General features: G+C 36.9%; 1 pseudogene across 1 annotated transcript; it reads left to right on the top strand.

The window, feature by feature from the left end:
• Window positions 1-6,392: 6,392 nt before the first annotated feature.
• Window positions 6,393-15,729, top strand: LOC144433875 (membrane progestin receptor gamma-B pseudogene; annotated as a pseudogene). Its single transcript, XR_013480811.1, has 2 exons — window positions 6,393-6,572; window positions 11,648-15,729. The product of XR_013480811.1 is annotated as a membrane progestin receptor gamma-B pseudogene (transcript).
• Window positions 15,730-19,633: the final 3,904 nt, after the last annotated feature.

Consider the following 19,633-nt stretch of genomic DNA (forward strand, 5'->3'; position numbering starts at 1 on the left):
ACTACACTAGTGTTTATTCTTTTTTACATTTTAATATTTGTGAGTTTTATTTTCTTATGGGGTTTGCACCCAGAGTGACTGAGCGAAACCCCCGGGCCCGGGGCGAAACCGTTCTCGTCTGGCTCGACAAAATCTAATTAATATTTCCACATGTTATCGTCTGGTACAACAAGAACTGAACTACAATTGATACATTTTAGTCAATTGACTGTCTCAAAAATATCAAAGAACGCACCAGACCTAGATCGACCTTTAGGCTTACTGGGCAGGGGGACATATGAATTTGGCGTTGATCTCCTAAGATAATGGTAGCTCACGCAAAGAAAGTGTAACAATATTGGTAAAGATGTTTGTCACGTCAGACAATTGAAAAAACGCTGTTGGTAAGATTTTTGTCTAGCCAGCCAATAGAATGTAGCTTTGTTAATGAGATTTTTGTTGAGCCAGACGACGTTTGTTTCAGGGTTATATAACTATTTAACTCCAACAATTATTACTGTATATAGGAATAGAAATCTAAAAGGTTTTACTCTTACAAGAGACATTCAGTTTACGTCTCTTTTGTTGTGAAGTCCCGCGTCATTGGCAGAATATATAACGAGGTAAATCACAGGTTTATAGTAACTTCAACCGAATCTTCAGTTTCTCATAAGTTCCCCGTCACATCAATACGATAAATTTAACGGACATCAGCGTCATCGGTTGCAGCTAGTGACTTGGACATCAGCATCATCGGTTGCAGCTCAGACCACTAGACCAAATTTTAAAAAAAAAGTTCTTTGGTTCCGGTTACCCGACCCCATCTAGTTTTTCACGCCGACCCTAAACTTTTTTCTTTTTACATATTCAAGAAAAATAATACTAATATCGAGAAAATTGTGAAGTCTCGCAAGAAAAAGTGGATGCGGAAACTGACATAAACTTAAAAAGACAATATAAAACTATTCTTCCAATCTCAGTATGGCTGTACATCTGATAGGAAGAAATAAACAACACAGAGACCATTTGGAAAACAATGGAAAACTTAAACTAAACACTCACACATGAAAAATATACAATAAAATAAAATAAAAAATCTACCTACCCCACTTATTTTAAAATTGAATGTAATTGGAACCAACCATTTTTTTACGCCCTATAGAGAACTATATAGTGGTCTGAGGTTGGATCTAGGACATCAGCGTCATCGGTTGCAGCTAGTAATGACTCGGCACCCTTTCGCCAAATGATAATGGCTTACTTATGTACAGTTATTCCAAATTCTTTTTCTCACCTCCCGCCCCTCTCTTTTCTTCTAGGCAGTTATCTTTAGTTGATACCAACTCGTGATACATGTACTAATTTAAAACATCATATATAGCGCCACCTACGGTATATCTCCACTTACTTCCTGACAAACAGAATGTAATGTCACTGCAGTTGGCTAACCCGTGGGTTAAATAAAAGATGATATCATGACATATACAATCTATACTTTAAGGGGAACAAGTAAAGAATATAATAAATGCATATGTTTTCAGCAGATGTAAAACATTCTGTTGGATTTACTCACAAATGTAATAAACTAATTGCAACATTGACAAAAATTAGTGAAAGTGATGCCTGCATATAAATGGTCCACAGTCAACACTATCGATTCGATATCATAGTTGTGATCATAAAGTTTACGACGTATTTGTCTGAAGTGACGATTACCGATGGATACTTCTACTTGCATCCTTGGTGACAGAATAACAAATACTGTCATTCAGATTCCATTATCTCATTGAGTTCTTTAAGAACATTGTCAATTTCTTCTCGCTTAACTTTCGCTTCGAAATCAGTAAGAGGGATCGGAGTTCGTTCTCCGTCCTCAGGTTCGCACTCAATTTCACCATCGATAAATGGAGAAAGTATTTGAATGGCTGACGAATCTGCACTTGAAGAACCATCGCCGAAGCTACGAGGCCAGAACTCCTTATCTACGTCTATCACATTGATATCGTTTTCTAGGGAAAGCCTTTCATTTTTTGCAATCAGAGTTTCAAATTTCTGTCGGAGATCATCTCTCTCATCACGTAGTTCTGTAACTTGGGTTGCTATGTCGATCTGTTGACGTACAAGTCGTTTATTGGCTTGCTCCAATTTATCTTTGTCTTCCAACAATTCTACCAATTTTGGTTTTAATTTCTTGAAATGTTCAATCTGAGAGAGAGAGAGAGAGAGAGAGAGAGAGAGAGAGAGAGAGAGAGTGAGTGAGTGAGTGAGTGAGTGAGTGAGTGAGAGAGAGAGAGAGAGAGAGAGAGAGAGAGAGAGAGAGAGAGAGAGAGAGAGAGAGAGAGAGAGAGAGAGAGAGAGAGAGAGTCTATTGTTTAGTAGTAGCCAAAGAGTGTTGTCTCATGGGATAGCCTCGTGGAATGCTGTACATTGTGAAAATTATTGGCATCTATTGTTTAGTGGTAGCCAAAGAGTGTCGTCTCATGGGATAGCCTCATAAATATGGAATCGTGAACATTGTGCGTTCATGAGTATCGACCACATGCATAGTTCTTGACTGGCACCAATCCCTTGGCACACAATTTTCGTCTTTATTTTTCCCAGCTACTATATATTATAAGTATAATAAATGACTGGGAAATATAAAAAAGAAAGTTGACCACATTTTTCTCCCAAAATTTGAACTGAATAACAAATTCAAAATATTTAAAGATTATGAGACAAAATATACCACGGGACTGGTGCCGGTCTAAATCGTGTTTGTGTTCGAAACATCCCTGACTATCCTATGAGATAATGTGCGTCTGCTATAAGGGCTACCACTATTTTTTTTTTAAAGACGGTCAATAGATTCCACTTTTTTCGGCAATCGTACGTAATGTAACTTGTAAGTGATGTAAAATCCTCCACAACCCAAAGTTTAAACAAATGCCTTCATTTCCTGGTGTGACATTTGCAAGCAATAATATGAAATTCTCATGAAAATTGCTAATTATATACCGAATAGAACGTTTTCGATCTCACATTCAAAAATCTTAGTTTACTTAGTAATTCAATTCCATGAAACTTACTTTGTTTTTTAAGTATAATGTCGTCGTCGTCTTCTTCGATTTCTGTCCCACTTCAAGTTGAACTTGAAAACGACCCCGACTTTGTCGTCGGTCAAAATCATTGCTTTCTCTAACAGAGCCAATTCTTTCTTGGAGTTTCTTGTTTTCTATTTGAAGCTTTGAGTTTTCCTTTTCAGAGTTTGCAAGCTTTTTCTTAAAGGACTCAGCCAAAGCAGCAGATTTCTTGTTTTCCTCTTTCTCTTTTTCAAGTTCTTTTATTTTCGTCTTCATGGTTTCATTCAAATCTCTAGTCATGCTAAGGTCACTGGTCAACCGTTCAATCATTATACTCAAATTGCTAAGACCCTGTTTGGCTTCGCATGCCTTCTTGTTGGAAAATATATCGGGATTGATTTTCTTTGGCTGTATTAAATGGCTTTTACCCGTACTATTTAACTGAGTGATAGGTGATAATTTCGACACTTCAACAGACTCACGTTTCTTGGAGAACTCGACAAGATTTACGTCAGTGGTAGCAATTTCCTTTTTGACCGTCGGTGGACACGAGTTTGTGTGACCACCCTCAGGAGTATCTTCGTCATCGAGGACTTTTCGACCCTTACTGAGCGCTGCCAATTTAATCCTAGGAAGACAGAATTAAAGAACATGCAAGGAACTAATTAAACCTGTATGACTGTGTAATGATTGTAAACAATTGGACGCATTGGTAGTTCGTTAAAAGTGTTATGCAGGGTTTAGTTTTTTTTGACATTATGATATAATGTTTAAATATACAATGGAATTGTAGAGCGTACAGACACTCTAGAGACGAATCCCTTTGGTAATTAATGCATCTTCATGTTTGCAAACGCGTACGCTTGGTGGTTGCGCGTGGTACGTACGTGTACACTGTACTGAACAGTAAGTTCGATTTGTTCTACGCTGCATTGGCCGGTTTACTTTGCTATAAATAGTCATTTCATAAAGCTGACACATACATAAATTATAAGTTGTTTGCCATGGAGAAAGGGTATTTTGCTTATGTGTCTGTTTTTACAATTGTTATAGAAACGATTGCTATAGAAACTGGTTCATAGCGAATTATCACTTCGAATATAATGAAACTTTACCAACCTTTCGCAACGAAAACCCTCAGTGAATATGTCGACTTCTGCGTCGGTGTCATTTTCCTTATTCATCCCTTGTTCGATTTTCGGAATATTCCAAAATAAATCCAAGCAAAGACTTCAAAATAATTTCTTTTCAGACTATAGCGATAACATTGTACTCCGTTGGTTTGTTTACAAAATATAGGAACACAGCACTTGCAGAATGTTAGAATATTGAGTAGTGATGAACATGGAACGGGCGTTATCGTTACCTTGACGTTAGGCACAAGACAATAGCAGCACCAACTTAGATCGTGCGCGCAAGCTAAAAGGTTCTAATTGACAAATACTGGGCCTATAATCAAAATGCCAAGCAAATTTATACCTTTGAAAAATACTTTTATTGTCAACTTCTCCTGGCCCAGTCAAAATATGCGAGGAACAGACAGGGGTACGTTATATAGTACATCAATAATATATGACGTCACAGTAAATGCGAATCATGCGTGATGTGTAGGCCTAGCTCTACCATACATCTTTACATTCCATAACTTCGTCAGATAGCATAAGATGTGTAGTCAGTTTGATGCAGTATTTTTTTAGATAGCGTGTTCACGAATTAAGATGAACAGACAGACACACTTGTACACAGTGCACATACTTGCAATTGTACAAACAAACAAACAAACAAACAGACAGACAGACAGACAGACAGACAGACAGACAGACTGGTTGTACATGTACGTGTGTATATGTTGTTATTTCCAGTGCTATCGTTGGTGAACACAGACTATCTGGTGACAGCCTCTCTCACTGTTATCGCTTCTATCTAGGGTAAAGTTGTCATAAACGTAATCACATTAATAGTAAAGGTATATCTAAATATAGACAAACATATGGGACCTATGTTATTTAACCTTGCATGTATATATTTAGCAACTTTATCAAAGGTACACAACATTGTCATGATAACGACTATAAAGCATTTTTTTTATATCTTAGGCCACAAAAAAGAAAGAAAAAGAGCTGTTCAAAGGGATATTATTGCCATTTTTTTGGCGATGGGCATATGCTTGACATGTCAGTAAAATGGCTGCTGGACTACTATGCACACTTTCAATATTATTTAAGGGGGTTTCTTTATATTTTCTGATTAATACATGTGACATTACAGTTGAGTCAATTCCAAATCATATAATATCTTATACAGTGGTTTACTTGGCTTAGCTCTGATGATGCATACAAGAGTGAATTGAGATTAAACTAAGCTATTGCATATCCAATGTGCACTAAAGGAATTAGCAAAATTTAAGACACAATGGGAAGGAGGGGCCTGAGAAATCATTGGGCCACCAAACTCCTGAAAGGGGGATTTTAAATGTTTTGCTCTTTATTTGTGATTTTTTGGAACCAAATTAAACTTCAGGAGAAGTTATTTACTAAGTGCACATCACATCTGCAAAATATCTTGCGGCTTTGCCACAACAAATACTCTTCATTTCCTGGTAATATATGTCTTGCATTGTATAATTGTCTCAATTCTGGTATTTTAATACCATATTCAAGCATTGTAAGAAATTATGTCTATGATTTGATATTTTATGCCTCTAAATGGCCTTCTACATGGTCTCAGTTTCAAAAATATTTTCACCTCCTCCCAATCAGTAGCAATCACGGGTGATAATGTCTTTTCTCCCAAACCAAGATGGAGGGTCTGCTGGCTAAGTACTTCCATATATAGGTTAGAGCTCATTATGAGACATCTCCTTATGCATTTGAAATCCACATCCCTTGCATTTGCCTATTATCTCAGTCGGACTGTTATTGTAGTTGGTTATCACGTGCATTTTAATGCATCATTGTACCATATAATTATATATATCCACTGTAGTGTTGTAGGTGACAGAAAGGGTGGCTAAAATAATTCTGGAGTTTTTTGAGGGAGAGGGGCAGAGGAGCTACAAAATTTGTTTAACCGTAAATTGTGCACATTTCCTAACTGTAGAACAGATGGAAATCCATTGCCATACAAATTGCAATTTGAGATATTCATTTTGAATGAGTAGTATGTAAACTCATTGAAATGTTTTGCCACAATTTATACATGGCTTGTTTTACATCCTTCTCCAACATTGTAAAACAAAATCGATCTACCTACCCAATGTGATGGGCTAGGCAGGTTGCCCGAATAGCTTTCTTATTCTTTCTGACATGGTTTATTGTGAGCATCTTAGGGGTGCTATTTTTTCCCGTTGTTATTTTGCATATCAGAAAGCGTTGACGCCCGATACTTAAAAGACCCCGTCGATGGTTGTCAGGGCAGTTTTACGTCATATCGCCAAGGATTCGTCGTTCTGTATGATCTCAAACGCAAGTCGGCAGCCTTCAATTTAAGAAGTTATAGTTTAAACAGTCGACAGACGTCCAATTTCGGCAGGTTGGTATGCCCTGTCTCATGTCGTTTCTATATTATACATGCATGTTACTATACACATATATTTGCCTATCTATTTTCACACTCTGTTTTAAAACCCGTATGATGTATGATGTATATACCCACCATTCATATAGTGTCGATATTAATCTGTTGCTCGTTCCAGAATGAATATTAGAGATGATGAGCATGTGTTCAACTCATGTCAGTCTTCGATTCCTAATATGCATTAGTGTGTTTCTACGAGACCACACATCCCTATATTTGAAACTCGACGACATGTGTGATCGGTGATCAAATGGTGTACGTTGTTGTCGTTCTTTTCACACAAATGTAAATGACACAAAAACATTATACCTAGCTGTGTATGTACTGGCAAGATTAAGTGGTATGCAAAGAACGAGCAAAAATTACAGGCTATTGTTATTAAAATCATGTCGGCATGGCCTCCTTTCCGTGACACCGCATTACTGTAGGTTGTACAACCGCTGTAAATGATCTTTACGGAGAGAGGTCATGTAATAGAAGTGAGAAGGCATGTCATGCAAAGCATGTCTTGTTAACCCAGTCTTTACGACCGATATACATCTGCCGTAAAGACTTTAGTACAGCTAATTTGAATTTCGTCATACGTCTGTGAGGGTTTCTTCACGCCATATACATCTTGTACACACTGACTTGACAATCTTTAACTATGTATTGTGTAATACATGTACTACGACCTGTTGATATTTTCCCAGTTTACTGACAGCTTGCTTAACATTTGTTATAGTTTGCATGCCAATTTTATGACATCTCAATGGCAGGGTAGTAAATATGACGTCATTGAACACCCCATAATGACGCAGCTCTATATGACGCAACAACAACAACTACTACTACAATATTTACATATGTATTCAAACAAGACACTGATCAATGGTGTTACTAGTACATGTATATCAAACCACATCGACCTTGTTCGTATTTTATTAGTTCCCAATGGGCACCGCCCTTACAGGTTGGGTTCCGTCCGTGCGTGCGTGCGTGCGTTCACCTCATATATCTGGCATGCACCAACTGATTTCAACCAAACCTGACATAAGGTAGCATGGTGAGACATATATGCACATCACTTTGTTTTACGACCGAATCAAATGTAGCCGAATGGCGGCCATATTTGTTTTTAGCACAACTGAACTGAAGGTTCAGTAGTGCTATAGGCAAGGCAAAGTGTCTGTCTGTCTGTCTGTCTGTCTGTTTGTTTGTTTGTCTGTCTGTCTGTGTGTGTGTGTGTGTGTGTGTGTGTGTGTGTGTGTGTGAACAACTTCAAGTTAAAAACTGCTTGACCGATTGCTTTGATATTTGGTGCTCATGTTACTTCTGGTGTCTAGTTGAGAAATTGTTCAAATAAAAATGATTGCATCAGAGATGTGGGTTTTGGGTCAAAAAATGTGATTTTTGGTCAAAAAACTTAAACTCCAACACTGCTTGGCAGATTGGCATGAAATTTGATGGGGACATTCTTAGATGTGGGTAAATTAAGATTTGTTCATGACATGATGATTCCCCTGGTAATATGCAAATTAGGGCTAAAATGTGTCTTTTTGGTAAAAAACCTATAATTCCAAAATACTCAGAAGATTGGGCTGAAATTTAACAGGGATGCATCTGTGGGTGTATGGATGAAGATCAATTAAGCATATAATGATCTCATTAGTAAAATGCAAATTAGGTGTAAAAATGTTCATTTTTGGTCAAAGATTTATCTCAAAAAGTACTTGGTCAATGAGCCTGAAACTTGGTGAGATGTTTCTAGAAGTGTTATTCTGCAGATTCTTCAAAATAATTTGACACAATTGGCCCTAGCAACCATGACCACGACCTTAGCAACAACCGAATGGCAGTATATCTTGCTCAAATAACATCATCTGGTAGGCAAGTGAGTAAACATTCAAAAAATATATGCAAATATGCCTACCAACCATGACCACGCCCATAGCAACAGGCAAATGGTGGTGTAATTCACAAAGATAACAACAGGGATTCTTAGGCAAGTGAATAAACATTTTAAAAATGGATGCAAATATACCTAGCAACAAGACCACGCGCATAGCAACAACCAAGTGATCATGAAGTGATTATGGAGATAACAACAGGAATAGAAAGACAAATGAATAAACATTGAAAAATGTATGCAAATTGAATTGAATTGAATTGAATTGAAATTTATTTCACCAGAACTTATACAGATTATACAGATATTGAATAAATATATAGAAATGAAAGAGAAAAAAAAATAATACAACGTCTAGGGACAAAATAAAATTCTGGTGAGGACCAAGGACAGTAGTTCTTTCTGAACTAATCAAGGTCCAAGGCCCTGACCGACATGCTTGATATAATGTATTGCTGGTTGCACTGTTATAAAAAATAAATATATACATAACATACCTAGAAACAAGACCACGCCCATAGCAACAGCCAAATGATCACGTATATTGCAAAGATAATATCAGGAATTCATACACAGGTGAACAGAAACATACAAAAATGTATGCAAATATATCTAACAACATGACCATGCCCATAGCAACAGATCGTGTATATCGCAAAGATAACATCATGGTTGGCTAGCCAACTGGATAGTCATTCAGCAAATTAACACCTATTGTTAGCATGGACTAACATATGGATAAACGTTTTTAAAAATTGTACAGTTGTGCTACAATGCCATTGGCGGTATTTTTAGATAAAGGCACAAGCTAAGTTTACACACGTTGAGGGCATAGTTAATGCATCACATTAGCCTGGAATCAATGCGAATGGGGATTTTGAATTCGATATTGAGATGGGGAAATCAAAATGCAAAATTACAGTATTTAGTCAAAGTGCATTGTTAGTGCATGTTTGAGTGTTTGTTTGGTGTGATAATCTCCCAATAGATGAGAGATAAAGCAAATTTTCGCTGTAACTGAACCCTTGCTAATTATAAGATAAGGGTTTTTTAGCTTAGTTCAGTAGTGCTATAGGCATCGCCCAGTGTCTGTGTGTGTGTGTGAGTGTGTGTGTGTGTGTGTGTGTGTGTGTGTGTGTGTGTGTGTGTGTGTGTGTGTGTGTGTAAACAACTTAAAGTCAAAACCGCTAGACCGATTGGCTTGATATTTGGTGGGGACATTACTTATGGTGTTCTAATGAAAAATTGTTCAAATGGAAATGATCGCTTCATAGATGTGCGTTTTGGGTCAAAAAATGGGATTTTTGGTCAAAAGACTTAAACTCCAAAACGACTGGGCAGATTGGTCTGAAATTTGGTGGGAATGTTCTTTAAGGGATGTAAAGTAAGATTTGTTCATGCCATGATAATGCCGTAAGAAATATTCAAATTAGGGCTACAAATATGTTATTTTTTAGTTAAAAGTCTATAATTCCAAAAGAACTTTGTTGACTTGGCTGACATTTCACAGGGATGTTTCTGGTGATGCACGGATCAAGTGATATTAATTACATGATGATCCCTTCAGCAATATGCAAAAAATCCCTGTGATTTGTGGTGTGAAACAGGGCTTCAACTCGGCCCACAAATGAAAGGTTCTTCAACTTCTTGTGTATTGATACAATAAAACCATTAAAATCTTTTATGGGCTACTTCACATGTCAATGTCAATGTCAATGGCATGAAGATTACCCTCTGAGGTTGCTTGGAAACACTGCTTTTACTATTAGCACTGCTTAATTAAATTATAGAGAGTGCCTATGATTAAAACATTAAGTTTATTCATATGCTACAAAGAGTCTTTTTTGGGTCAAATTAAAATGTTCTTACCACTGGTTTGTGATTTGGGTAAAAAAATGTGATTTTTAGTCAAAAAACTTAAACTCAAAAAATACTGGGCAGATTGAGCTGAAATTTGTGTGAAACATTCTTCAAGGTGTTTTTACTAAGAATTGTACATGATATGATGGTCCCATCAGTGATATGTAAATTAGGGCTAAAAATGTGTCTTTTTGGTCAAAAATCTATAATACCAAAACCACTGAGCAGATTGGGCTGAAATTTAATGGGAATGCATCTAGGGATGTAAAGCATACAATGTTAAGCATAAATGTTAAGCATACAATGATTCCATGAGTGATATGCAAATTAGGTGTAAAAATGTTCATTTTTGGCCAAAAATTTATCTCAAAAAGTGCTTGGTCAGTGAGTCTGAAACTTGGTGTGAGATGTTTCTGAAAGTGTTATTCTGCAGATTTTCTTCAAAACATGTTGATAAAATTGGCTCCAGCAACCATGACCAAGCCAAACGGTCGTGTATTTCACAAAGATAACAACAGGGATTAATAGACAATTGAATAAACATTTAACAAATGTATGCAAATGTGCCTAGCAACATGACCACGCCCAAATAGCAACAACCAAATAATCACTTATATCGCAAAGATAACAAATAGGAATTGGAAGACAAATGAATAAACATTCAAAAAATGTATGCAAATGTGCCGAGCAACAAGACCACGCCCATAGCAACAGCCAAATAATCACATATAGTGCGAAGATAACGGGGATTAATAGACAATTGAATAAATATTCAAAAAATGCATGTAAATTTGCCTAGCAACAAGACCACGCCCATAGCAACAGCTAAATGATCACTATGTTTTAAAGATAATATCAGGAATTCATACACAGGTGAACAAAAACATTCAAAAAGGTATGCAAATATATCTAGCAACATGACCATGCCCATAGCAACAGCCAAATGATTGCGTATATCGCAAAGATAGCAACATGGTTGGATAGGCAACTGGATTCAGCAAATGAACACCTACTGTTAGCATTGACTAGCATATGGATAAACATTTTTAAAAACTGTACAGTTGTGCTACAATGCCATTGGCGGTATTTTTGAACATATGACGTGAATTGATCTTGTATCGGATGACTTAGACTGTGTTATTGATGTTGTCTATCAGTCATGCATTGCATTGCTGACTTCAATCATCATTACATGTAATTATATTGGACAAAAAATAATACCCAATGAATTAAGTTTACTGTAGACAGCTTAAGCTAATATCGTCGTTTGATGTCTTTACAGATTAATACGGATTCGTAAGGTGTGTTGAAGGTCGAGAACGCCATCATGTGGACTCTAAAGTTACTGAAGGTGAACCAGATGCCGAGTGATTTCCGGGAGCCCTTCATTGTCTCCTGCTACCGATCTTCTAGATCATCATTCATCTGCTGTTTTAAGAGTATTTTTCAGCAGACAAACGAGACATTGAACTTTTGGACTCACTTTATACCATTAATCTACTTCGTATGGAAGTTGTTTGTGATGCTTAATGTCCACAACGTGTTCAAAGAATCTTACTCCTGGCCGATATTAATTTACTTGTTTTCTCTGAGCCTCTGTCTCTTTGGTAGCTGTATCGCCCATCTCTTCAACTGTATCTCTGAGCATGCTCGCCATATTTGCTTTTTCTTTGATTATGCTGCCATTAGCATGTTCAGTATGGGTGCAGCAGTTGCCTATCGCTATTACATTTTCCCCGAATCTTTGATTGGTGGAAGATTCTATCACGCCTTTTTATCTGTTGTTGCCTTTAATTCCATTTTGGCAACCACCATGGCGTGCTGTTCCAGATTTGGCGACCGTGAGAGATTAAAGGAATTGCTACGACTACTGTCATTTGTTCTGCCATACACGGTGGTCAACATTCCACTCGTCATTCGACTTGTAACCTGTTATTCTCACCATTGCTGGACGGAGTCTCTAACATTCCACGGTTTGCAATTCCTGACCGCAGCCATCGGATCATCTGCATACGCAACTCACATTCCGGAGTGTATGGCACCAGGTATGTTCGACGTGTGGGGACACAGTCACCAAATTCTCCACATATCCTCAGCAGTCGGCTTCCATTATCAACTGAAAGCACTCACGCTAGACATGATGAGCCGCCGTGATTACCTGGATGAATCACCAACTTTCTTCTGCTGTTTTGGCATCTTTATTATAGCACTTGTCGTTAACATGCTCACTATCTACGTATTCAGTAGCCTCATTCGACATGAAGACATCTTGAAGAAGTACACAGGGCGATTGTTATATTCCAAGAACGAAGACGAAACCATTTCTAACATCAAACTCAAACAATCGTGAAGTCGAAAACTCATGAACTTAGTTGAAGCACACACACCTGCCTCTAGTATAAACGTTCCTCACACGATTAAATTACTTGCAATATGCTGTTGTGTCTAACGTTGTATGGTTGATAGCTTTGATGAGACCCTTTTTAGCACTCGGTGGAGAAATGAAGAATTTAGACAGGTTAGACTTTTTTATTTTCAGAATGCATTCAACTCACTTAAGGCGATTCATATTGAAAAGATAGAATCAGTGAGGGTCATACACTAAAAGAAACAATACCTTGAAAAAATAATGTGTCTAACCGTTTTTGTCGTTTTTGTTACTTCAAAATTCTCGTTATTACTCACATCGAAATTTATTACTTTGTTCATTTTAAAGATAAACAGTCCCTCCTGTATTATATATTGTTTATCATCAGCCACAAAGCTTTATGCTCTCATCAATATCCTATTCTTCGGTATTCAAAGTACTTTGGTATCCACCCATTTCCCACACAAACCTCTATTTACGTATTGAAAAGCTAGTCTTTCTATACTATGACGCCTGTCTTGTATTGATACTTTTTGTGGTCTGCTAACTTTTCAAAGCAATTGAATAGCCTTCAACTTTAATCCAATCCTTAATGCCTTGGCACGAAAAGCACACAGCATATAAGGCTTACTTGTAATTTGACAGCACACAGCATATAAGGCTATCTTGTAAGTTGTAATTTGACAGTTGGCGACATGATTAAATTAATTTGAAATGTATACGTCTGAAGATACTGTTAGATGTTTTGTCCGATCTAAGACTTGTTTCACAACCAGGCAAGTCGGCAGATAGTGCTGTATTGCTCAAACTGGCATATGTAATGACGTCACATCATGTTACATCCGTACAAAATTGTAATCATTTCTGTTAATTTGTTATTCAGTTGTATCTACTCATCCTGTTGCATACATTGAATTGGATTATCCTCATCTTGTTTGAGGTCAAGACAAACAAACAAACAAACAAACAAACAAACAAACAAACAGTCCAGTTAAACTACACAGTTATGTATACCCAAACACCATAATGTAACCTGTATGTTTAAACTGTTTTACCATTTGTAGTCGAATTCCCTGCTTTAATTGGGCTGATTTATGACAATATGTGAACTTTTCATGGTTTTCCCTTAACCTTAAGTGAACAATTTGAGTTTTTTCTCTAAGAACATAGATATTGCAATGTTTCTTTGTCGTGTTTTGTATTGCATGCATTTTAGGACAATTTGTATTATAGCAGATTTTGTAATGAAGTAGTGCTGCCAAATTAGATTGCTGCTTGATTCATTGTGGAAGGTATCTGGCAGCGTTACTGTGACGTCTTGCTGTATAGTATAGCCTGCTTACTGTGCTATCGAGAAACATCGTTAGCTGGATGCGAGGGCTAGGAGGCACTTGGCGACCAGCTGCAATGTATGTTGACAGTAAACAGGCTAGTGCACAGCAACTCTGTCACAGGGGTATGTGGATTGAAAAGTTGTATATAGTATAAGACTGGTGCACAGCAGCTCTCAGTGTCACATGGGTATGTGGAATGAAATGTTGTTGTATAGAGTACGTAGTACATGAATGTATTTAACAAACGTTTTTGACAAATTAAGAATAAGTTGAAGGAAAGCTACGATTTGGCTTTCGTATCATAAATACAAAACTCACTGGTGCGTTATGTTGATCATTTGTTGTAAATCAGCAAGGTGAATGACAGGATTAAAAACAACTGAAATATTTGTATATTTACTAGTAAATGTTGATGTACGGATAATAGGGGGTGTTAGCATTTTATGTATATACAGTTCTTGTTTATATGACTTGCATGTTACATTTTCCGTAAATAGACTTTAAATAAATATACTAATATTTCTTTAATGGGATTGCAGTCACGCTGTTTGGCCACAAGTTGTCCGCTGCAAGCATTTTATACATGTTGGTCACTGACTTGTAAGTTAACTTATATGGTGAAAACCCGCTTATATTATTGTATAGACTAGTTACAGTTGTATTTTTTAAATTATATCCGCAATGTTTTGGCGGTAAAATTTAAATGTCTGGTTTCTGATTTGATAGATGTTATGGTAATGAGGGCTGACAAAAGGTCATGTTATGCTATAATATTACTTGTATTAGAATGTTAATGTTTGGCTAGTTCAAGTATGTCATTCAGACAAATAAACTGAAAGATTCACTTGTGTGCACACGCATAGATCTAAGGGGGTGACCCTTCAACTTCCAATATCTGTGGTACACGTTACAAACCATAAACTAGTATTAGGCGAATGGCTAAGAGGGGCGCCATCAACGACCAACCTTTCAGTCTACTGAAAATGCATTTATGTATGGCACGGAACGGCCTAACCCTATCTTGCTTATTTATTTCACCACACTAATACAGTATACCTATTTAGATATTTTCTTCTTTTTCATTCACAAAGTTGCCATTTAAATCATACCAAACACGACCAATGTAGCGGGGTTATACCATAACTAGACCTGTTTATGTTTGTTTTGCCTAACGTCTGTAGAATGGCAGCGTTGCCATACACTTGAATGCATTATTATATCCTCCAAGGCAAAGAAAAATATGAAGTGGAGAAGGAACAAGTTAATACTATGAAATGAAGTTGGAACAAGTTAATAATATAGTTGACATAAATGCGATGCATTCACACTACAGGAGCGTACATTTTGCAAATAGTCATGAAAGTATTCTTGTTTTATTTTCAAATTTTCAAATCAGCTGCGTTGTTTACATGTCACAGTTGATAGTGCATTGTTTCCAGTCCCGTTTTACTTTACAACTTGAAATTTCAATATCGTTAATGTAATATTAAATAGTTTGGATGTGTTGTGTGACATAACATAAGTAACATACTACTGTAAGTATTGTAAACCATTTATAATCTGTTAATTCGTAATCACATCTGTATTAGCCTGTACCCGATATGTTGCATGATCTGTATGAGTGACCATATGCCCGATCACGTGACAGTATGTTTTGAAATAACACGCTTGATTTGAATCTAAGTAAAGTGATTTATTTTTTAAATCGAAGTATTAAATGTTGAAATAAATCTTTATGTATTGTAGATAGAAGTTGACTCTGATTTTAGCACAACTCAACAAAATGTATGTATGTATGTATGTATGTATGTATGTATGTATGTATGTATGTATGTATGTATGTATGTATGTGTGTGTATGTGTGTGTGTATGTATGTATGTATGTGTGTGTATGTATGTATGTATGTATGTATGTATGTAAGTGTGTGTGTGTGTGTGTGTGTGTGTGATGGTGACATTATGGTTGCCATTGATACTAGTGTATGTACTCTTTATGCTATGAGTGAGATGTGATACACCAGTAATCATTTATGTAAAGTTGAATTGTTCGGTTAGTTATTCAGTTATGATAAAAAGAAAGCTTTAAAGACGGAGCTTCAGTCACTGATATTCCCCTGTCAGTGTTGTTACATGTACCAAGTGTGATGGTCACTGAGAATCGAATACAGGTAGAAACAAGATGAAGAGACTGGCAGGACATGAGGGAGCCGTCATTATTTATGACCGTGCGGGGGGGGGGGGGTCGGGGGTCGGGGTCGGAGGAAAAGCCAGAACATTCGAGTAACTCCCCCCCCCCTCCGGCTTAAAATGTTTGAGTAACCCCCCCCCCCACAATTTTTTAGTAACCCCCTCCCACCATTTTACAGTCATAACTGTTAATGTCGTTCTACAAACATTACGCAAATTGAGTTTGAATGTTCCATCGAGACACTTGCACACACACACACACACACACACACACACACATATATACATACATACATACATACATACATACATACATACATACACACACACATACATACATATATACTTGTACTCCGACTGGGCGTTAAATTTCGACTACAAATGAGGGCTATTGACCAATCAGGGAAAAGCGTGAAGTCCGGTGTATCAGTAGTCTGTAAGGTACGCCGTGACGGGGCGCCCTCAACCATCGGCCAACGAGGCCGGTGAGGGCGAAACGTCGCGACGTATCTTACAGTCTAGTGTATCAGCAGAGTAGCAAATTTATCAAATGTCGGTGGCGGGAGTGTATTTGCTGTGTATGAGATCCAATTAATGGCATCCAGGGAAGAGTGATTAGACGCAGACAATCATAACAAAAACATGACCCCTGACTGTGACTGAACAGATAAGACATCCGTTCACAAGTTGAACACTATTTTCGTAGTAATAAACATTACCTCAGAGTGTATTTTAGAAGGTGAATAAAATACATATACTACAACTTGTACTTGCAAGGTAGACAGTATAATGGCAGGGAGAAAGCGACGGTTTGCTGTTATGACATTTGAGGACATAGATCAGAAACTGACGACAAGTGTACTGAAAAATACACAGAAATGCACAGAAAAAAATACTAGCTCATCATGCAAGTTTGGAATAGTTGGGCCGAGGAGAGGGATGAAGACGGAATGGACAAAAAAGTCACAATAATTGTGGACGATATTGCACTGTAGTTTGAATGGTGTATTTTACTACAACATGCGAGAGGTAGACGGTACTACTATTGCTTCGTAATACATGACATTTCAAAAGTTTGAATGGTGTATTTCATTTGCATGTAATTAATATGCTGTTTCTTTACGCTAGACACAGATAAACAATTTCGCTGAAAGTTGTATTTTTGATGTCAGTAGCCATGTTTTGTTTTATCAGTGGCGATTAAATTTCATATCACTAGTTGCATACACATGATGGATGTGATTGCATTGAGTAGTTTGTAATATGAATGTCCTACATAATAATATCAAGCAAATACATAGTGGTATGAAATACACTGTACATTGGGATGTAATTGCTATTTTTATCGTGCAACATAGCGATATAGTAACGTGTGTGACATTGAATGTTGACACAGGCGTGTATTCAGTTTGTTGACACGTGCCAGTTTCGATTGGAAGTCACGTTGGCGTCAGGGTGTCTTGTCGAAAATCAAAACATAAACATTGGGTGTATGGAGTTTTTCCTGGAAAGAATATGACACCATTGAATTATTTGCCGGGGTACAAGATAAATGCCATCCTGGCAATACACGCCTCCTACGTCGGCGTGTATTTACCCGGACGGCATTTATACATACATACATACATACATACATACATACATACATACATACATACATACATACATACATACATACATACATACATACATACATACATACATACATACATACATACATACATACATACATACATACATACATACATACATACATACTACAAAGAAACAGGAAAAAAAACCTTTTTATTTTGAAAATGAATTTCCTCATAACATGATGGATGTAGCTTATTACAAAGGGAAGAGGTAACAAAAAAGTACAGCTTATTCCCAAAGCAGCTTGGAAATTAGGTTGTATAAGTTGAATCAAAGTTTGAGAGAGCCTGGTCAAGTGGGGGTCCAGAGTACGGTCTCTGGAGATTTTTGAAATTCAAGGACTAAATTCTAAAAGTATAGTTGCATGCCATACCATTTAAAATTATTTTATCATTATGAAAAATTACAGTATACTTATATATTCATTTCATGTAACAGAACGCCATGTACTAGTATTTGTGCAATGAAAAGTTAGCTATATATTACCATATTCTTTGTTTTCAACATGTTTTAATATTTATAATCAGTATTTACCAGTTATAAATATTTGTGCAATGAAACCTGTCAGAGATTTTCAGCTCACAAAGTCACCATATCATCCCAGTATCTGCTATGCTATCACTGACTGACATATAATATATACCGTAATATTCGAGATGAGTTGATCCTATTCGGTCAGATTTCAATGGAAATATTTCACCATGGAATGAACACTTTATATGGTGAAATACGTACAGTGTACTCGGCACACAGAATGAACACTTTATATGGTGAAATACGTACAGTGTACTCGGCACACAGAATGAACACTTTATATGGTGAAATACGTACAGTGTACTCGGCACACAGAATGAACACTTTATATGGTGAAATACGTACAGTACAGTGTACATTTGTATGTATGTATGTATGTATGTATGTATGTATGTATGTATGTATGTATGTATGTATGTATGTATGTACGTACGTACGTACGTACGTACGTACGTACGTCTGTCTGTCTGTCTGTCTGTCTGTCTGTCTGTCTGTCTGTACGTACCTACCGCACGCACGCACGCACGCACGCACGCACGCACGCACACGTACGTACGTACATACATACATACATACATACATACATACATACATACATACATACATACATACATACGAATACTTCGAAAATTTAATACTCATAAAAAACTTCAAAGTTTCTATGTATACAATTTAAAAATAGCACCAATGGTTCTGCACAACTGTATGGAATGTACTGATATGAAGGCAGGGAAAATGAAAATATCTTTTTTTGGACTTTAAGTCATTTACACACAACATATTTCCATTGGGCAATGCGGGTATACTTTAAATACTTCACAACTGTTCTACTTTTTAGATATGTATTGAATACAACTTTAGTTCCAATACCGGTATGTGCTGCTCAGCTTGTCAACAATGCAAGTATAAATGTGAGCATTTTTCTTGTTAGAAAAAAAAGAATAGTAAAAAACTGAAATAATCTAACTATCAGCATTTGCGCTTGTTATACTTTGACTGATAGATAAGTGATTTTGATGAAATAAGTCTTGTACATCCTCGCAGACAAGTTACTTTGAGAAGTGCCAGAATTGCAGGTCGATTTATGATGCAAAAATAATCATGTTTTTTTTTTCATGACACCCTCCCCCCCTAGAAATTTGTGAAATTTGTGTTCAGCCCCCCCCCTAATTTTTCCTGAGAAAAATTGATGCCCCCCCCTGAAAATCCC

The sequence above is a fragment of the Glandiceps talaboti genome, chromosome 4 (assembly GCF_964340395.1).
Source record: "Glandiceps talaboti chromosome 4, keGlaTala1.1, whole genome shotgun sequence".
NCBI lineage: Eukaryota > Metazoa > Hemichordata > Enteropneusta > Spengelidae > Glandiceps > Glandiceps talaboti.